We start from the raw sequence: 23633 nt of genomic DNA on the forward strand, positions 1-23633 counted from the left end.
GCAGAGCTGGCGCGCAAACTAAAGCAAACATTAACTATCAAGCTAGCTAGCTAACTAGTACCTATTCAATTTATGTGGAGTTGTCAAAAATTGAACTTTTGCTATCGTCTGTTAACAAGGTTGGTTATGTTTCCACCTGCCTCTAAAGAAATGTGTATTTAATGTTCAAGCATTCTTATTGGTTGGATCTCATCATTCAAGCATTCTTATTGGTTGATTTCATCTGGGTGCTTGTGTCACCGACTAACACCATGGTGTAGCTCCAGTTCTCCTCAGTCCGAGAAAACACATAGAGAAGGGTATGTGTTGCAGATTACTCCTTTGTAGAAGTCCATAACATGAAATAGATTAAACATCCCAAGGTTAATGCTGTAGATATTGTTATAAGGGAGTGTGAGACTATTGAAACATGTAACTTTCAGAGTTTTATTGTTGTTATTAATATAGTTTACAGAGTGCTAAAAGTGCTGCTGTTGCTAGCTAGCAAGCCTTTCTGGATGTAGACGATTAGCTTTGCTGGCCACCTGTGCTGGCGTTGCATTATGGGAGATGTAGTTTGGTCCTCTACGGTTTGAATGGAATAGAGGCGATTTCACGTTGTAACACGTTGAAATAAATGATGAAAGGCTGGTTGTAAGTACATATACCTGCATACATACTGGACTGATAAGGAACACTGCTTTAACTATTATTAGTAGTAGTATTATAATGATTTGAACAAGTTGGGACAACCCTTCAGTTAACTACTGTACCTATCAATTATCCAGTAGTAGTGATTATGGTTCCTCAATATACATTTAACATATTACAGCGTAGGCTATGTTAAATAAAACACTACTTTTGGTGTTTTTTCAGGAATTGCTCTTGAGAAAATGTCATGTAATTGTCCCTTCTAAGTTGATATCAGATTTTAGCCCCTGCTAGGGCAGATGGCACACAGACAGCAGAACTGGGGACAGATATGCAGGGACAGACTGGCAGAGACAGGGAGTCTCAGGTAAGTTTGTTGCACCCCATATACCGTTAGTTTACAGTACCATTGCCACCTACTGTCCAGTATGTATGCAGGTATATGTACTACAACCAGCAATACCAAGAAAGGCTGGTTGTAAGCACATATACCTGCACACATACTGGACTGATAAGGAACACTGCTTTAACTATTATTAGTAGTAGTATTATAATGATTTGAACAAGTTGGGACAACCCTTCAGTTAACTACTGTACCTATCAATTATCCAGTAGTAGTGATTATGGTTCCTCAATATACATTTAACATAGTACAGCACTACTTTTGGTGTTTTTTCAGGAATTGCTCTTGAGAAAATGTCATGTAATTGTCCCCTCCAAAGTTGATATCAGATTTTAGCCCCTGCTAGGGCAGATGGCACACAGACAGCAGAACTGGTGACAGATATGCAGGGACAGACTGGCAGAGACAGGGAGTCTCAGGTAAGTTTGTTGCACCCCATATACAGTCAGTGTACAGTACCATTGCCACCTACTGTCCAGTATGTATGCAGGTATATGTACTACAACCAGCAATACCAAGAAAGGCTGGTTGTATGTAGCACATATACCTGCATACATACTGGACTGATAAGGAACACTGCTTTAACTATTATTAGTAGTAGTATTATAATGATTTGAACAAGTTGGGACAACCCTTCAGTTAACTACTGTACCTATCAATTATCCAGTAGTAGTGATTATGGTTCCTCAATATACATTTAACATATTACAGCACTACTTTTGGTGTTTTTTCAGGAATTGGTCTTGAGAAAATGTCATGTAATTGTCCCCTCCAAAGTTGATATCAGATTTTAGCCCCTGCTAGGGCAGATGGCACACAGACAGCAGAACTGGTGACAGATATGCAGGGACAGACTGGCAGAGACAGGGAGTCTCAGGTAAGTTTGTTGCACCCCATATACAGTCAGTGTACAGTACCATTGCCACCTACTGTCCGGTATGTATGCAGGTATATGTACTACAACCAGCAATACCAAGAAAGGCTGGTTGTATGTAGCACATATACCTGCATACATACTGGACTGATAAGGAACACTGCTTTAACTATTATTAGTAGTAGTATTATAATGATTTGAACAAGTTGGGACAACCCTTCAGTTAACTACTGTACCTATCAATTATCCAGTAGTAGTGATTATGGTTCCTCAATATACATTTAACATATTACAGCGTAGGCTGTGTTACAGCACTACTTTTGGTGTTTTTTCAGGAGAAAATGTCATGTAATTGTCCCCTTCAAAGTTGATATCAGATTTTAGCCCCTGCTAGGGCAGATGGCACACAGACAGCAGAACTGGGGACAGACTGGTAGAGACAGGGAGTCTCAGGTAAGTTTGTTGCACCCCATATACAGTCAGTGTACAGTACCATTGCCACCTACTGTCCGGTATGTATGCAGGTATATGTACTACAACCAGCAATACCAAGAAAGGCTGGTTGTAAGCACATATACCTGCATACATACTGGACTGATAAGGAACACTGCTTTAACTATTATTAGTAGTAGTATTATAATGATTTGAACAAGTTGGGACAACCCTTCAGTTAACTACTGTACCTATCAATTATCCAGTAGTAGTGATTATGGTTCCTCAATATACATTTAACATATTACAGCGTAGGCTATGTGTTACAGCACTACTTTTGGTGTTTTTTCAGGAGAAAATGTCATGTAATTGTCCCCTTCAAAGTTGATATCAGATTTTAGCCCCTGCTAGGGCAGATGGCACACAGACAGCAGAACTGGGGACAGACTGGTAGAGACAGGGAGTCTCAGGTAAGTTTGTTGCACCCCATATACAGTCAGTGTACAGTACCATTGCCACCTACTGTCCAGTATGTATGCAGGTATATGTACTACAACCAGCAATACCAAGAAAGGCTGGTTGTAAGCACATATACCTGCACACATACTGGACTGATAAGGAACACTGCTTTTAACTATTATTAGTAGTAGTAGTATAATGATTTGAACAAGTTGGGACAACCCTTCAGTTCACTACTGTACCTATCAATTATCCAGTAGTAGTGATTATGGTTCCTCAATATACATTTAACATATTACCGCTTAGGCTATGTGTTACAGCACTACTTTTGGTGTTTTTTCAGGAATTGCTCTTGAGAAAATGTCATGTAATTGTCCCCTTCAAAGTTGATATCAGATTTTAGCCCCTGCTAGGGCAGATGGCACACAGACAGCAGAACTGGGGACAGATATGTAGGGACAGACTGGCAGAGACAGGGAGTCTCAGGTAAGTTTGTTGCACCCCATATACAGTCAGTGTACAGTACCATTGCCACCTACTGTCCAGTATGTATGCAGGTATATGTACTACAACCAGCAATTCCAAGAAAGGCTGGTTGTATGTAGCACATATACCTGCATACATACTGGACTGATAAGGAACACTGCTTTTAACTATTATTAGTAGTAGTATTATAATGATTTGAACAAGTTGGGACAACCCTTCAGTTAACTACTGTACCTATCAATTATCCAGTAGTAGTGATTATGGTTCCTCAAAATACATTTAACATATTACAGCACTACTTTTGGTGTTTTTTCAGGAATTGCTCTTGAGAAAATGTCATGTAATTGTCCCCTCCAAAGTTGATATCAGATTTTAGCCCCTGCTAGGGCAGATGGCACACAGACAGCAGAACTGGTGACAGATATGCAGGGACAGACTGGCAGAGACAGGGAGTCTCAGGTAAGTTTGTTGCACCCCATATACAGTCAGTGTACAGTACCATTTCCACCTACTGTCCAGTATGTATGCAGGTATATGTACTACAACCAGCAATACCAAGAAAGGCTGGTTGTATGTAGCACATATACCTACATACATACTGGACTGATAAGGAACACTGCTTTAACTATTATTAGTAGTAGTATTATAATGATTTGAACAAGTTGGGACAACCCTTCAGTTAACTACTGTACCTATCAATTATCCAGTAGTAGTGATTATGGTTCCTCAATATACATTTAACATATTACAGCACTACTTTTGGTGTTTTTTCAGGAATTGCTCTTGAGAAAATGTCATGTAATTGTCCCCTCCAAAGTTGATATCAGATTTTAGCCCCTGCTAGGGCAGATGGCACACAGACAGCAGAACTGGTGACAGATATGCAGGGACAGACTGGCAGAGACAGGGAGTCTCAGGTAAGTTTGTTGCACCCCATATACAGTCAGTGTACAGTACCATTGCCACCTACTGTCCAGTATGTACAGTGCCTTGCGAAAGTATTCGGCCCCCTTGAACTTTGCAACCTTTTGCCACATTTCAGGCTTCAAAAATAAAGATATAAAACTGTATTTTTTTGTGAAGAATCAACAACAAGTGGGACACAATCATGAAGTGGAACGACATTTATTGGATATTTCAAACTTTTTTAACAAATCAAAAACTGAAAAATTGGGTTTGCAAAATTATTCAGCCCCCTTACTTAAGTTAATACTTTGTAAGCGCCACCTTTTGCTGCGATTACAGCTGTAAGTCGCTTGGGGTATGTCTCTATCAGTTTTGCACATCGAGAGACTGACATTTTTTCCCATTCCTCCTTGCAAAACAGCTCGAGCTCATTGAGGTTGGATGGAGAGCATTTGTGAACAGCAGTTTTCAGTTCTTTCCACAGATTCTCTATTGGATTCAGGTCTGGACTTTGATTTGGCCATTCTAACACCTGGATATGTTTATTTTTGAACCATTCCATTGTAGATTTTGCTTTATGTTTTGGATCATTGTCTTGTTGGAAGACAAATCTCCGTCCCAGTCTCAGGTCTTTTGCAGACTCCATCAGGTTTTCTTCCAGAATGGTCCTGTATTTGGCTCCATCCATCTTCCCATCAATTTTATCCATCTTCCCTGTCCCTGCTGAAGAAAAGCAGGCCCAAACCATGATGCTGCCACCACCATGTTTGACAGTGGGGATGGTGTGTTCTGTGTTGCTTTTACGCCAAACATAACGTTTTGCATTGTTGGCAAAAAGTTCAATTTTGGTTTCATCTGACCAGAGCACCTTCTTCCACATGTTTGGTGTGTCTCCCAGGTGGCTTGTGGCAAACTTTAAACAACACTTTTTATGGATATCTTTAAGAAATGGCTTTCTTCTTGCCACTCTTCCATAAAGGCCAGATTTGTGCAATATACAACTGATTGTTGTCGTATGGACAGAGTCTCCCACCTCAGCTGTAGATCTCTGCAGTTCATCCAGAGTGATCATGGGCCTCTTGGCTGCATCTCTGATCAGTCTTCTCCTTGTATGAGCTGAAAGTTTAGAGGGACGGCCAGGTCTTGGTAGATTTGCAGTGGTCTGATACTCCTTCCATTTCAATATTATCGCTTGCACAGTGCTTCTTGGGATGTTTAAAGCTTGGGAAATCTTTTTGTATCCAAATCCGGCTTTAAACTTCTTCACAACAGTATCTCGGACCTGCCCGGTGTGTTCCTTGTTCTTCATGATGCTCTCTGCGCTTTTAACGGACCTCTGAGACTATCACAGTGCAGGTGCATTTATACGGAGACTTGATTACACACCGGTGGATTGTATTTATCATCTTTAGTCATTTAGGTCAACATTGGATCATTCAGAGATCCTCACTGAACTTCTGGAGAGAGTTTGCTGCACTGAAAGTAAAGGGGCTGAATAAGTTTGCATGCCCAATTTTTCAGTTTTTGATTTGTTAAAAAAGTTTGAAATATCCAATAAATGTCGTTCCACTTCATGATTGTGTCCCACTTGTTGTTGATTCTTCACAAAAAAATACAGTTATATATCTTCATGTTTGAAGCCTGAAATGTGGCAAAAGGTCGCAAAGTTCAAGGGGGCCGAATACTTTCGCAAGGCACTGTAACTGTTCAAACTAGATGATAGGGACACTGTGGACAATTTTCAGCAAATTGCAGCAAATAAACTAACAGAAATAACCACTTTTCCATAAACAAGGTCTAAATCATGATTGGTTGCACTCTGAATACAATGTTTTAAACATATCTGTTCAAACTACTGGCAGACGAAAACCAGAGAAGATTTGCCTGATCCTAAACCCTCCATACACCTACCGAAACACAGGACGGAACTCTAAGGGCGGATGCATGACAACCATAGAGAGGGCTCGCCTTCTGGGTTTTTGTCTGCTCAAACCACTTGTAGTTTAAACACTAACCACTTGACAGGGACACATGGCAACCAACTGAGGTCCGGACCTGCACAAGGTACGCAACTCAATGGTTTTGCCTGATCCTACGCCGAGTATACCCATACAGACCAGCTGGATTCGACTAGACAGGTGTTAATTCAGAGTTAGGATCCTGGAAGGGAATAACTCCTAATTACACACATGATTGAAAACATCCAGGGCCAAAAGACTGACGAACACAGAAGTAAATACATAGACAACGTGGAGCTAAAAAAGAAGGATCCGACAGAGAGTAAACTCCTAGGTTGCACTATGCTTTCCACTTCCGTTGACAAGCAGACCTAGGCATCATGACCATACCACTCGACATGGACACATGGCAACCAACCGAGGACCGGACCTGTTGACAGACCTACCTAACCCTAACCCTATACCTTAACCATTCTAAAAAACTATACCTAACCCTAAGCTTAACTATTCTATTCTAAAACTATTCTAAAAAACTATACCTTACTCTTACCTCAACCTTAACCATTCTAAAAACCATACCTAACCCTAACCCTACAGACAGACAGTCTTTAAACCCAACCAACGGGTTAATCTACAAGTGGGGCCTACTACTTTGGCCGGACCCCTCCGGCCCGCGCGTATATGATGTGGAGTGCACACCCCTCCCTTCCCCCCCTTCGGCTTCCACGTGTCAGAGATGGAAGTGGATCAACCGACTCAAAACTAGAACCTAACCCTAAACCCCTAACCCTAAACCCCTATCCCTAAACCCCTATCCCTAACCCCCTATCCCTAACCCCCTATCCCTAACCCTAACCCTAAAACCCTCTAACCCTAACCCTAAACCCCTATCCCTAACCCCCTATCCCTAAAACCCTCTAACCCTAAAACCCTCTAACCCTAAAACCCTCTAACCCTTAACCTCTAACCCCCTCTTAGGCTTCCACGTGTCAGAGATGGAAGTGGATCAACCGACTCAGAACTAGAAACTAACCCCTACCCCAACACCCTAACCCTAACCCCTATCCCTAAACCCCTATCCCTAAACCCCTATCCCTAAACCCTCTAACCCTAACCCCTAACCCTAACCCTAACCAGTTGAAACGAAACACAATTATATTCAAAACCTAACCCTAACCGTAACCCTAACCCTCGTAACCCTAACCCTGGATCAACAGACTCAAAACTAGAAACCTAACCCTAACCCCAACCCTCGTAACCCTAACCCTCGAAACCCTAACCCGCAATCCTAACCCTCGAAACCCTAACCCTCGAAACCCTAACCCTCGAAACCCTAACCCTCGAAACCCTAACCCTCGAAACCCTAACCCTGGATCAACAGACTCAAAACTAGAAACCTAACCCTAACCCCAACCCTCGTAACCCTAACCCTCGAAACCCTAACCCGCAATCCTAACCCTCGAAACCCTAACCCTCGAAACCCTAACCCTCGAAACCCTAACCCTCAAAACCCTAACCCTCGAAACCCTAACCCTCGAAACCCTAACCCTGGATCAAGACTCAAAACTAGAAACCTAACCCTAACCAGTTGAAACAAAACACAATTATATTCAAAACCTAACCCTCTAACCCAAACCCCCTAACCCTAAGCGCATATGAGTGGAGTACACCCCCTCCCTTCCCCCCTCCGGTTTCCACGTGTCAGAGATGGAAGTGGATCAACCGATTCAAACCTAGAACCCTAACCCCCTAACCCTGACCCCCCTAACCTTAAACCTAACCCCTAACCTCTAACCCAAACACTGGAGCAGTTACACCAACTTCGGAGGACACACATCACTGGAAACAACAAACAAACAAAAAATCCGGACCCGTATCTCCCATTCCCCAAGTGGACGAAAACACGGCAAAGAAATCTACCGCATACACAGGATCCCAAATGGACAAAAACGCGATGGTAGCTAGACTTGTATGGCAATTTAGCTAGTTAACTTGCTAGCTAATTTGTCCTGTGATATAAACATTGCGTTATTTTTTTACCTGAATTACACAAATTCCTCTACTCCGACAATTAATCCACACATAAACCGGTCAACTGAATCGTTTCTAGTCATCCCTCCTTCTTCATCTTTGAATTTATATGGTTATTGCCATCAACACAAATCAGTTCGTGCTTCAATCAACCACGTGAGTGAGGAGATATCACGTGCATAGGCAGAAATCCCAGGGGGGACACGACCCCCCTATCCTGGGAAAAATATGATTTCCCCCCCAATATATCACTGTAAACATATCTATGTCATTTCATTAATATGAATGAACGCAATGAAAGCACTTAAGCTGATTATAGACACTAATAGCGCGTTTTTAAGTTTCAAAAGATAGCGACCCCTTTGCCTCACAATGGTTTGATCCACTGTAGGTCATTAGTTTAGCTAACTAATGAAACTAATTGACTTGAGGTTAACGTTGGAAGCGTTCACACACACACTTGCTGAATTTGCAGAGCTGGCGCGCAAACTAAAGCAAACATTAACTATCAAGCTAGCTAGCTAACTAGTACCTATTCAATTTATGTGGAGTTGTCAAAAATTGAACTTTTGCTATCGTCTGTTAACAAGGTTGGTTATGTTTCCACCTGCCTCTAAAGAAATGTGTATTTAATGTTCAAGCATTCTTATTGGTTGGATCTCATCATTCAAGCATTCTTATTGGTTGATTTCATCTGGGTGCTTGTGTCACCGACTAACACCATGGTGTAGCTCCAGTTCTCCTCAGTCCGAGAAAACACATAGAGAAGGGTATGTGTTGCAGATTACTCCTTTGTAGAAGTCCATAACATGAAATAGATTAAACATCCCAAGGTTAATGCTGTAGATATTGTTATAAGGGAGTGTGAGACTATTGAAACATGTAACTTTCAGAGTTTTATTGTTGTTATTAATATAGTTTACAGAGTGCTAAAAGTGCTGCTGTTGCTAGCTAGCAAGCCCTTCTGGATGTAGACGATTAGCTTTGCTGGCCACCTGTGCTGGCGTTGCATTATGGGAGATGTAGTTTGGTCCTCTACGGTTTGAATGGAATAGAGGCGATTTCACGTTGTAACACGTTGAAATAAATGATGAAAGGCTGGTTGTAAGTACATATACCTGCACACATACTGGACTGATAAGGAACACTGCTTTAACTATTATTAGTAGTAGTATTATAATGATTTGAACAAGTTGGGACAACCCTTCAGTTAACTACTGTACCTATCAATTATCCAGTAGTAGTGATTATGGTTCCTCAATATACATTTAACATATTACAGCGTAGGCTATGTGTTACAGCACTACTTTTGGTGTTTTTTCAGGAATTGCTCTTGAGAAAATGTCATGTAATTGTCCCCTCCAAAGTTGATATCCGATTTTAGCCCCTGCTAGGGCAGATGGCACACAGACAGCAGAACTGGGGACAGATATGCAGGGACAGACTGGCAGAGACAGGGAGTCTCAGGTAAGTTTGTTGCACCCCATATACAGTCAGTTTACAGTACCATTGCCACCTACTGTCCAGTATGTATGCAGGTATATGTACTACAACCAGCAATACCAAGAAAGGCTGGTTGTATGTAGCACATATACCTGCATACATACTGGACTGATAAGGAACACTGCTTTAACTATTATTAGTAGTAGTATTATAATGATTTGAACAAGTTGGGACAACCCGTCAGTTAACTACTGTACCTATCAATTATCCAGTAGTAGTGATTATGGTTCCTCAATATACATTTAACATATTACAGCGTAGGCTATGTGTTACAGCACTACTTTTGGTGTTTTTTCAGGAATTGCTCTTGAGAAAATGTCATGTAATTGTCCCCTTCAAAGTTGATATCAGATTTTAGCCCCTGCTAGGGCAGATGGCACACAGACAGCAGAACTGGGGACAGACTGGTAGAGACAGGGAGTCTCAGGTAAGTTTGTTGCACCCCATATACAGTCAGTGTACAGTACCATTGCCACCTACTGTCCGGTATGTATGCAGGTATATGTACTACAACCAGCAATACCAAGAAAGGCTGGTTGTAAGCACATATACCTGCACACATACTGGACTGATAAGGAACACTGCTTTAACTATTATTAGTAGTAGTATTATAATGATTTGAACAAGTTGGGACAACCCTTCAGTTCACTACTGTACCTATCAATTATCCAGTAGTAGTGATTATGGTTCCTCAATATACATTTAACATATTACAGCACTACTTTTGGTGTTTTTTCAGGAATTGCTCTTGAGAAAATGAAATGTAATTGTCCCCTCCAAAGTTGATATCAGATTTTAGCCCCTGCTAGGGCAGATGGCACACAGACAGCAGAACTGGGGACAGACTGGTAGAGACAGGGAGTCTCAGGTAAGTTTGTTGCACCCCATATACAGTACCATTGCCACCTACTGTCCAGTATGTATGCAGGTATATGTACTACAACCAGCAATACCAAGAAAGGCTGGTTGTAAGCACATATACCTGCACACATACTGGACTGATAAGGAACATGGCTTTAACTATTATTAGTAGTAGTATTATAATGATTTGAACAAGTTGGGACAACCCTTCAGTTCACTACTGTACCTATCAATTATCCAGTAGTAGTTATTATGGTTCCTCAATATGCATTTAACATATTACAGCTTAGGCTATGTGTTACAGCACTACTTTTGGTGTTTTTTCAGGAATTGCTCTTGAGAAAATGTCATGTAATTGTCCCCTCCAAAGTTGATATCAGATTTTAGCCCCTGCTAGGGCAGATGGCACACAGACAGCAGAACTGGGGACAGATATGCAGGGACAGACTGGCAGAGACAGGGAGTCTCAGGTAAGTTTGTTGCACCCCATATACAGTCAGTGTACAGTACAATTGCCACCTACTGTCCAGTATGTATGCAGGTATATGTACTACAACCAGCAATACCAAGAAAGGCTGGTTGTATGTAGCACATATACCTGCACACATACTGGACTGATAAGGAACACTGCTTTAACTATTATTAGTAGTAGTATTATAATGATTTGAACAAGTTGGGACAACCCTTCAGTTAACTACTGTACCTATCAATTATCCAGTAGTAGTGATTATGGTTCCTCAATATACATTTAACATATTACAGCACTACTTTTGGTGTTTTTTCAGGAATTGCTCTTGAGAAAATGTCATGTAATTGTCCCTTCTAAGTTGATATCAGATTTTAGCCCCTGCTAGGGCAGATGGCACACAGACAGCAGAACTGGAGACAGATATGCAGGGACAGACTGGCAGAGACAGGGAGTTTCAGGTAAGTTTGTTGCACCCCATATACAGTCAGTGTACAGTACCATTGCCACTTACTGTCCAGTATGTATGCAGGTATATGTACTACAACCAGCAATACCAAGAAAGGCTGGTTGTAAGTACATATACCTGCACACATACTGGACTGATAAGGAACACTGCTTTAACTATTATAAGTAGTAGTATTATAATGATTTGAACAAGTTGGGACAACCCTTCAGTTAACTACTGTACCTATCAATTATCCAGTAGTAGTGATTATGGTTCCTCAATATACATTTAACATATTACCGCTTAGGCTATGTGTTACAGCACTACTTTTGGTGTTTTTTGAGAAAATGTAATGTAATTGTCCCCTTAAAAGTTGATATCAGATTTTAGCCCCTGCTAGGGCAGATGGCACACAGACAGCAGAACTGGGGACAGATATGCAGGGACAGACTGGTAGAGACAGGGAGTCTCAGGTAAGTTTGTTGCACCCCATATACAGTCAGTGTACAGTACCATTGCCACCTACTTTCCAGTATGTATGCAGGTATATGTACTACAACCAGCAATACCAAGAAAGGCTGGTTGTAAGCACATATACCTGCACACATACTGGACTGATAAGGAACACTGCTTTTAACTATTATTAGTAGTAGTAGTAGTATAATGATTTGAACAAGTTGGGACAACCCTTCAGTTCACTACTGTACCTATCAATTATCCAGTAGTAGTGATTATGGTTCCTCAATATACATTTAACATATTACCGCTTAGGCTATGTGTTACAGCACTACTTTTGGTGTTTTTTGAGGAATTGCTCTTGAGAAAATGTCATGTAATTGTCCCTTCTAAGTTGATATCAGATTTTAGCCCCTGCTAGGGCAGATGGCACACAGACAGCAGAACTGGGGACAGATATGCAGGGACAGACTGGCAGAGACGGGGAGTCTCAGGTAAGTTTGTTGCACCCCATATACAGTCAGTGTACAGTACCATTGCCACCTACTGTCCAGTATGTATGCAGGTATATGTACTACAACCAGCAATACCAAGAAAGGCTGGTTGTATGTAGCACATATACCTGCAGACATACTGGACTGATAAGGAACACTGCTTTAACTATTATTAGTAGTAGTATTATAATGATTTGAACAAGTTGGGACAACCCTTCAGTTAACTACTGTACCTATCAATTATCCAGTAGTAGTGATTATGGTTCCTCAATATACATTTAACATATTACAGCACTACTTTTGGTGTTTTTTCAGGAATTGCTCTTGAGAAAATGTCATGTAATTGTCCCCTCCAAAGTTGATATCAGATTTTAGCCCCTGCTAGGGCAGATGGCACACAGACAGCAGAACTGGTGACAGATATGCAGGGACAGACTGGCAGAGACAGGGAGTCTCAGGTAAGTTTGTTGCACCCCATATACAGTCAGTGTACAGTACCATTGCCACCTACTGTCCAGTATGTACAGTGCCTTGCGAAAGTATTCGGTCCCCTTGAACTTTGCAACCTTTTGCCACATTTCAGGCTTCAAAAATAAAGATATAAAACTGTATTTTTTTGTGAAGAATCAACAACAAGTGGGACACAATCATGAAGTGGAACGACATTTATTGGATATTTCAAACTTTTTTAACAAATCAAAAACTGAAAAATTGGGCTTGCAAAATTATTCAGCCCCCTTACTTAAGTTAATACTTTGTAAGCGCCACCTTTTGCTGCGATTACAGCTGTAAGTCGCTTGGGGTATGTCTCTATCAGTTTTGCACATCGAGAGACTGACATTTTTTCCCATTCCTCCTTGCAAAACAGCTCGAGCTCATTGAGGTTGGATGGAGAGCATTTGTGAACAGCAGTTTTCAGTTCTTTCCACAGATTCTCTATTGGATTCAGGTCTGGACTTTGATTTGGCCATTCTAACACCTGGATATGTTTATTTTTGAACCATTCCATTGTAGATTTTGCTTTATGTTTTGGATCATTGTCTTGTTGGAAGACAAATCTCCGTCCCAGTCTCAGGTCTTTTGCAGACTCCATCAGGTTTTCTTCCAGAATGGTCCTGTATTTGGCTCCATCCATCTTCCCATCAATTTTATCCATCTTCCCTGTCCCTGCTGAAGAAAAGCAGGCCCAAACCATGATGCTGCCACCACCATGTTTGACAGTGGGGATGGTGTGTTCTGTGTTGCTTTTACGCCAAACATAACGTTTTGCATTGTTGGCAAAAAGTTCAATTTTGGTTTCATCTGACCAGAGCACCTTCTTCCACATGTTTGGTGTGTCTCCCAGGTGGCTTGTGGCAAACTTTAAACGACACTTTTTATGGATATCTTTAAGAAATGGCTTTCTTCTTGCCACTCTTCCATAAAGGCCAGATTTGTGCAATATACAACTGATTGTTGTCGTATGGACAGAGTCTCCCACCTCAGCTGTAGATCTCTGCAGTTCATCCAGAGTGATCATGGGCCTCTTGGCTGCATCTCTGATCAGTCTTCTCCTTGTATGAGCTGAAAGTTTAGAGGGACGGCCAGGTCTTGGTAGATTTGCAGTGGTCTGATACTCCTTCCATTTCAATATTATCGCTTGCACAGTGCTTCTTGGGATGTTTAAAGCTTGGGAAATCTTTTTGTATCCAAATCCGGCTTTAAACTTCTTCACAACAGTATCTCGGACCTGCCCGGTGTGTTCCTTGTTCTTCATGATGCTCTCTGCGCTTTTAACGGACCTCTGAGACTATCACAGTGCAGGTGCATTTATACGGAGACTTGATTACACACCGGTGGATTGTATTTATCATCTTTAGTCATTTAGGTCAACATTGGATCATTCAGAGATCCTCACTGAACTTCTGGAGAGAGTTTGCTGCACTGAAAGTAAAGGGGCTGAATAAGTTTGCATGCCCAATTTTTCAGTTTTTGATTTGTTAAAAAAGTTTGAAATATCCAATAAATGTCGTTCCACTTCATGATTGTGTCCCACTTGTTGTTGATTCTTCACAAAAAAATACAGTTATATATCTTTATGTTTGAAGCCTGAAATGTGGCAAAAGGTCGCAAAGTTCAAGGGGGCCGAATACTTTCGCAAGGCACTGTAACTGTTCAAACTAGATGATAGGGACACTGTGGACAATTTTCAGCAAATTGCAGCAAATAAACTAACAGAAATAACCACTTTTCCATAAACAAGGTCTAAATCATGTTTGATTGCACTCTGGAAGTACATTTTTCACAGAACTGTTCAAACAAGATGATAGGGACACTGTGGACAATTTTCAGCAAGTGGCAGCAATTGAACTACAGAAATAACCACTTTTCCATAAACAAGGTCTAAATCATGATTGGTTGCACTCTGAATACAATGTTTTAAACATAACTGTTCAAACTACTGGCAGACGAAAACCAGAGAAGATTTGCCTGATCCTAAACCCTCCATACACCTACCGAAACACAGGACGGAACTCTAAGGGCGGATGCATGACAACCATAGAGAGGGCTCGCCTTCTGGGTTTTTGTCTGCTCAAACCACTTGTAGTTTAAACACTAACCACTTGACAGGGACACATGGCAACCAACTGAGGTCCGGACCTGCACAAGGTACGCAACTCAATGGTTTTGCCTGATCCTACGCCGAGTATACCCATACAGACCAGCTGGATTCGACTAGACAGGTGTTAATTCAGAGTTAGGATCCTGGAAGGGAATAACTCCTAATTACACACATGATTGAAAACATCCAGGGCCAAAAGACTGACGAACACGGAAGTAAATACATAGACAACGTGGAGCTAAAAAAGAAGGATCCGACAGAGAGTAAACTCCTAGGTTGCACTATGCTTTCCACTTCCGTTGACAAGCAGACCTAGACATCATGACCATACCACTCGACATGGACACATGGCAACCAACCGAGGACCGGACCTGTTGACAGACCTACCTAACCCTAACCCTATACCTTAACCATTCTAAAAAACTATACCTAACCCTAAGCTTAACTATTCTATTCTAAAACTATTCTAAAAAACTATACCTTACTCTTACCTCAACCTTAACCATTCTAAAAACCATACCTAACCCTAACCCTACAGACAGACAGTCTTTAAACCCAACCAACGGGTTAATCTACAAGTGGGGCCTACTACTTTGGCCGGCCGCGCCCGGACCCCTCCGGCCCGCGCGTATATGATGTGGAGTGCACCCCCCTCCCTTCCCCCCCTTCGGCTTCCACGTGTCAGAGATGGAAGTGGATCAACCGACTCAAAACTAGAACCTAACCCTAAACCCCTAACCCTAAACCCCTATCCCTAAACCCCTATCCCTAACCCCCTATCCCTAACCCCCTATCCCTAACCCTAACCCTAAAACCCTCTAACCCTAACCCTAAACCCCTATCCCTAACCCCCTATCCCTAAAACCCTCTAACCCTAAAACCCTCTAACCCTAAAACCCTCTAACCCTTAACCTCTAACCCCCTCTTAGGCTTCCACGTGTCAGAGATGGAAGTGGATCAACCGACTCAGAACTAGAAACTAACCCCTACCCCAACACCCTAACCCTAACCCCTATCCCTAAACCCCTATCCCTAAACCCCTATCCCTAAACCCTCTAACCCCTAACCCTAACCAGTTGAAACGAAACACAATTATATTCAAAACCTAACCCTAACCGTAACCCTAACCCTCGTAACCCTAACCCTGGATCAACAGACTCAAAACTAGAAACCTAACCCTAACCCCAACCCTCGTAACCCTAACCCTCGAAACCCTAACCCGCAATCCTAACCCTCGAAACCCTAACCCTCGAAACCCTAACCCTCGAAACCCTAACCCTCGAAACCCTAACCCTGGATCAACAGACTCAAAACTAGAAACCTAACCCTAACCCCAACCCTCGTAACCCTAACCCTCGAAACCCTAACCCGCAATCCTAACCCTCGAAACCCTAACCCTCGAAACCCTAACCCTCGAAACCCTAACCCTCAAAACCCTAACCCTCGAAACCCTAACCCTCGAAACCCTAACCCTGGATCAAGACTCAAAACTAGAAACCTAACCCTAACCAGTTGAAACAAAACACAATTATATTCAAAACCTAACCCTCTAACCCAAACCCCCTAACCCTAAGCGCATATGAGTGGAGTACACCCCCTCCCTTCCCCCCTCCGGTTTCCACGTGTCAGAGATGGAAGTGGATCAACCGATTCAAACCTAGAACCCTAACCCCCTAACCCTGACCCCCCTAACCTTAAACCTAACCCCTAACCTCTAACCCAAACACTGGAGCAGTTACACCAACTTCGGAGGACACACATCACTGGAAACAACAAACAAACAAAAAATCCGGACCCGTATCTCCCATTCCCCAAGTGGACGAAAACACGGCAAAGAAATCTACCGCATACACAGGATCCCAAATGGACAAAAACGCGATGGTAGCTAGACTTGTATGGCAATTTAGCTAGTTAACTTGCTAGCTAATTTGTCCTGTGATATAAACATTGCGTTATTTTTTTACCTGAATTACACAAATTCCTCTACTCCGACAATTAATCCACACATAAACCGGTCAACTGAATCGTTTCTAGTCATCCCTCCTTCTTCATCTTTGAATTTATATGGTTATTGCCATCAACACAAATCAGTTCGTGCTTCAATCAACCACGTGAGTGAGGAGATATCACGTGCATAGGCAGAAATCCCAGGGGGGACACGACCCCCCTATCCTGGGAAAAATATGATTTCCCCCCCAATATATCACTGTAAACATATCTATGTCATTTCAATAATATGAATGAACGCAATGAAAGCACTTAAGCTGATTATAGACACTAATAGCGCGTTTTTAAGTTTCAAAAGATAGCGACCCCTTTGCCTCACAATGGTTTGATCCACTGTAGGTCATTAGTTTAGCTAACTAATGAAACTAATTGACTTGAGGTTAACGTTGGAAGCGTTCACACACACACTTGCTGAATTTGCAGAGCTGGCGCGCAAACTAAAGCAAACATTAACTATCAAGCTAGCTAGCTAACTAGTACCTATTCAATTTATGTGGAGTTGTCAAAAATTGAACTTTTGCTATCGTCTGTTAACAAGGTTGGTTATGTTTCCACCTGCCTCTAAAGAAATGTGTATTTAATGTTCAAGCATTCTTATTGGTTGGATCTCATCATTCAAGCATTCTTATTGGTTGATTTCATCTGGGTGCTTGTGTCACCGACTAACACCATGGTGTAGCTCCAGTTCTCCTCAGTCCGAGAAAACACATAGAGAAGGGTATGTGTTGCAGATTACTCCTTTGTAGAAGTCCATAACATGAAATAGATTAAACATCCCAAGGTTAATGCTGTAGATATTGTTATAAGGGAGTGTGAGACTATTGAAACATGTAACTTTCAGAGTTTTATTGTTGTTATTAATATAGTTTACAGAGTGCTAAAAGTGCTGCTGTTGCTAGCTAGCAAGCCTTTCTGGATGTAGACGATTAGCTTTGCTGGCCACCTGTGCTGGCGTTGCATTATGGGAGATGTAGTTTGGTCCTCTACGGTTTGAATGGAATAGAGGCGATTTCACGTTGTAACACGTTGAAATAAATGATGAAAGGCTGGTTGTAAGTACATATACCTGCATACATACTGGACTGATAAGGAACACTGCTTTAACTATTATTAGTAGTAGTATTATAATGATTTGAACAATTTGGGACTACCCTTCAGTTAACTACTGTACCTATCAATTATCCAGTAGTAGTGATTATGGTTCCTCAATATACATTTAACATATTACAGCGTAGGCTATGTTAAATAAAACAATACTTTTGGTGTTTTTTCAGGAATTGCTCTTGAGAAAATGTCATGTAATTGTCCCTTCTAAGTTGATATCAGATTTTAGCCCCTGCTAGGGCAGATGGCACACAGACAGCAGAACTGGGGACAGATATGCAGGGACAGACTGGCAGAGACAGGGAGTCTCAGGTAAGTTTGTTGCACCCCATATACCGTTAGTTTACAGTACCATTGCCACCTACTGTCCAGTATGTATGCAGGTATATGTACTACAACCAGCAATACCAAGAAAGGCTGGTTGTAAGCACATATACCTGCACACATACTGGACTGATAAGGAACACTGCTTTAACTATTATTAGTAGTAGTATTATAATGATTTGAACAAGTTGGGACAACCCTTCAGTTAACTACTGTACCTATCAATTATCCAGTAGTAGTGATTATGGTTCCTCAATATACATTTAACATAGTACAGCACTACTTTTGGTGTTTTTTCAGGAATTGCTCTTGAGAAAATGTCATGTAATTGTCCCCTCCAAAGTTGATATCAGATTTTAGCCCCTGCTAGGGCAGATGGCACACAGACAGCAGAACTGGTGACAGATATGCAGGGACAGACTGGCAGAGACAGGGAGTCTCAGGTAAGTTTTTTGCACCCCATATACAGTCAGTGTACAGTACCATTGCCACCTACTGTCCAGTATGTATGCAGGTATATGTACTACAACCAGCAATACCAAGAAAGGCTGGTTGTATGTAGCACATATACCTGCATACATACTGGACTGATAAGGAACACTGCTTTAACTATTATTAGTAGTAGTATTATAATGATTTGAACAAGTTGGGACAACCCTTCAGTTAACTACTGTACCTATCAATTATCCAGTAGTAGTGATTATGGTTCCTCAATATACATTTAACATATTACAGCACTACTTTTGGTGTTTTTTCAGGAATTGCTCTTGAGAAAATGTCATGTAATTGTCCCCTCCAAAGTTGATATCAGATTTTAGCCCCTGCTAGGGCAGATGGCACACAGACAGCAGAACTGGTGACAGATATGCAGGGACAGACTGGCAGAGACAGGGAGTCTCAGGTAAGTTTGTTGCACCCCATATACAGTCAGTGTACAGTACCATTGCCACCTACTGTCCAGTATGTATGCAGGTATATGTACTACAACCAGCAATACCAAGAAAGGCTGGTTGTATGTAGCACATATACCTGCATACATACTGGACTGATAAGGAACACTGCTTTAACTATTATTAGTAGTAGTATTATAATGATTTGAACAAGTTGGGACAACCCTTCAGTTCACTACTGTACCTATCAATTATCCAGTAGTAGTGATTATGGTTCCTCAATATGCATTTAACATATTACAGCTTAGGCTATGTGTTACAGCACTACTTTTGGTGTTTTTTCAGGAATTGCTCTTGAGAAAATGTCATGTAATTGTCCCCTTCAAAGTTGATATCAGATTTTAGCCCCTGCTAGGGCAGATGGCACACAGACAGCAGAACTGGGGACAGACTGGTAGAGACAGGGAGTCTCAGGTAAGTTTGTTGCACCCCATATACAGTCAGTGTACAGTACCATTGCCACCTACTGTCCGGTATGTATGCAGGTATATGTACTACAACCAGCAATACCAAGAAAGGCTGGTTGTATGTAGCACATATACCTGCATACATACTGGACTGATAAGGAACACTGCTTTAACTATTATTAGTAGTAGTATTATAATGATTTGAACAAGTTGGGACAACCCTTCAGTTAACTACTGTACCTATCAATTATCCAGTAGTAGTGATTATGGTTCCTCAATATACATTTAACATATTACAGCACTACTTTTGGTGTTTTTTCAGGAATTGCTCTTGAGAAAATGTCATGTAATTGTCCCCTCCAAAGTTGATATCAGATTTTAGCCCCTGCCAGGGCAGATGGCACACAGACAGCAGAACTGGGGACAGACTGGTAGAGACAGGGAGTCTCAGGTAAGTTTGTTGCACCCCATATACAGTCAGTGTACAGTACCATTGCCACCTACTGTCCGGTATGTATGCAGGTATATGTACTACAACCAGCAATGCCAAGAAAGGCTGGTTGTATGTAGCACATATACCTGCATACATACTGGACTGATAAGGAACACTGCTTTAACTATTATTAGTAGTAGTATTATAATGATTTGAACAAGTTGGGACAACCCTTCAGTTAACTACTGTACCTATCAATTATCCAGTAGTAGTGATTATGGTTCCTCAATATACATTTAACATATTACAGCGTAGGCTATGTGTTACAGCACTACTTTTGGTGTTTTTTCAGGAGAAAATGTCATGTAATTGTCCCCTTCAAAGTTGATATCAGATTTTAGCCCCTGCTAGGGCAGATGGCACACAGACAGCAGAACTGGGGACAGACTGGTAGAGACAGGGAGTCTCAGGTAAGTTTGTTGCACCCCATATACAGTCAGTGTACAGTACCATTGCCACCTACTGTCCGGTATGTATGCAGGTATATGTACTACAACCAGCAATACCAAGAAAGGCTGGTTGTATGTAGCACATATACCTGCATACATACTGGACTGATAAGGAACACTGCTTTAACTATTATTAGTAGTAGTATTATAATGATTTGAACAAGTTGGGACAACCCTTCAGTTAACTACTGTACCTATCAATTATCCAGTAGTAGTGATTATGGTTCCTCAATATACATTTAACATATTACAGCGTAGGCTATGTGTTACAGCACTACTTTTGGTGTTTTTTCAGGAGAAAATGTCATGTAATTGTCCCCTTCAAAGTTGATATCAGATTTTAGCCCCTGCTAGGGCAGATGGCACACAGACAGCAGAACTGGGGACAGACTGGTAGAGACAGGGAGTCTCAGGTAAGTTTGTTGCACCCCATATACAGTCAGTGTACAGTACCATTGCCACCTACTGTCCAGTATGTATGCAGGTATATGTACTACAACCAGCAATACCAAGAAAGGCTGGTTGTAAGCACATATACCTGCACACATACTGGACTGATAAGGAACACTGCTTTTAACTATTATTAGTAGTAGTAGTATAATGATTTGAACAAGTTGGGACAACCCTTCAGTTCACTACTGTACCTATCAATTATCCAGTAGTAGTGATTATGGTTCCTCAATATACATTTAACATATTACCGCTTAGGCTATGTGTTACAGCACTACTTTTGGTGTTTTTTCAGGAATTGCTCTTGAGAAAATGTCATGTAATTGTCCCCTTCAAAGTTGATATCAGATTTTAGCCCCTGCTAGGGCAGATGGCACACAGACAGCAGAACTGGGGACAGACTGGTAGAGACAGGGAGTCTCAGGTAAGTTTGTTGCACCCCATATACAGTCAGTGTACAGTACCATTGCCACCTACTGTCCGGTATGTATGCAGGTATATGTACTACAACCAGCAATACCAAGAAAGGCTGGTTGTATGTAGCACATATACCTGCATACATACTGGACTGATAAGGAACACTGCTTTAACTATTATTAGTAGTAGTATTATAATGATTTGAACAAGTTGGGACAACCCTTCAGTTAACTACTGTACCTATCAATTATCCAGTAGTAGTGATTATGGTTCCTCAATATACATTTAACATATTACAGCGTAGGCTATGTGTTACAGCACTACTTTTGGTGTTTTTTCAGGAGAAAATGTCATGTAATTGTCCCCTTCAAAGTTGATATCAGATTTTAGCCCCTGCTAGGGCAGATGGCACACAGACAGCAGAACTGGGGACAGACTGGTAGAGACAGGGAGTCTCAGGTAAGTTTGTTGCACCCCATATACAGTCAGTGTACAGTACCATTGCCACCTACTGTCCAGTATGTATGCAGGTATATGTACTACAACCAGCAATACCAAGAAAGGCTGGTTGTAAGCACATATACCTGCACACATACTGGACTGATAAGGAACACTGCTTTTAACTATTATTAGTAGTAGTAGTATAATGATTTGAACAAGTTGGGACAACCCTTCAGTTCACTACTGTACCTATCAATTATCCAGTAGTAGTGATTATGGTTCCTCAATATACATTTAACATATTACCGCTTAGGCTATGTGTTACAGCACTACTTTTGGTGTTTTTTCAGGAATTGCTCTTGAGAAAATGTCATGTAATTGTCCCCTTCAAAGTTGATATCAGATTTTAGCCCCTGCTAGGGCAGATGGCACACAGACAGCAGAACTGGGGACAGATATGCAGGGACAGACTGGCAGAGACAGGGAGTCTCAGGTAAGTTTGTTGCACCCCATATACAGTCAGTGTACAGTACCATTGCCACCTACTGTCCGGTATGTATGCAGGTATATGTACTACAACCAGCAATACCAAGAAAGGCTGGTTGTAAAAGCACATATACCTGCATACATACTGGACTGATAAGGAACACTGCTTTAACTATTATTAGTAGTAGTATTATAATGATTTGAACAAGTTGGGACAACCCTTCAGTTAACTACTGTACCTATCAATTATCCAGTAGTAGTGATTATGGTTCCTCAATATACATTTAACATATTACAGCGTAGGCTATGTGTTACAGCACTACTTTTGGTGTTTTTTCAGGAGAAAATGTCATGTAATTGTCCCCTTCAAAGTTGATATCAGATTTTAGCCCCTGCTAGGGCAGATGGCACACAGACAGCAGAACTGGGGACAGACTGGTAGAGACAGGGAGTCTCAGGTAAGTTTGTTGCACCCCATATACAGTCAGTGTACAGTACCATTGCCACCTACTGTCCAGTATGTATGCAGGTATATGTACTACAACCAGCAATACCAAGAAAGGCTGGTTGTAAGCACATATACCTGCACACATACTGGACTGATAAGGAACACTGCTTTTAACTATTATTAGTAGTAGTAGTATAATGATTTGAACAAGTTGGGACAACCCTTCAGTTCACTACTGTACCTATCAATTATCCAGTAGTAGTGATTATGGTTCCTCAATATACATTTAACATATTACCGCTTAGGCTATGTGTTACAGCACTACTTTTGGTGTTTTTTCAGGAATTGCTCTTGAGAAAATGTCATGTAATTGTCCCCTTCAAAGTTGATATCAGATTTTAGCCCCTGCTAGGGCAGATGGCACACAGACAGCAGAACTGGGGACAGATATGCAGGGACAGACTGGCAGAGACAGGGAGTCTCAGGTAAGTTTGTTGCACCCCATATACAGTCAGTGTACAGTACCATTGCCACCTACTGTCCAGTATGTATGCAGGTATATGTACTACAACCAGCAATACCAAGAAAGGCTGGTTGTATGTAGCACATATACCTGCATACATACTGGACTGATAAGGAACACTGCTT

The sequence above is a fragment of the Oncorhynchus mykiss genome, chromosome 8 (genome assembly GCF_013265735.2).
Source record: "Oncorhynchus mykiss isolate Arlee chromosome 8, USDA_OmykA_1.1, whole genome shotgun sequence".
Lineage (NCBI taxonomy): Eukaryota > Metazoa > Chordata > Actinopteri > Salmoniformes > Salmonidae > Oncorhynchus > Oncorhynchus mykiss.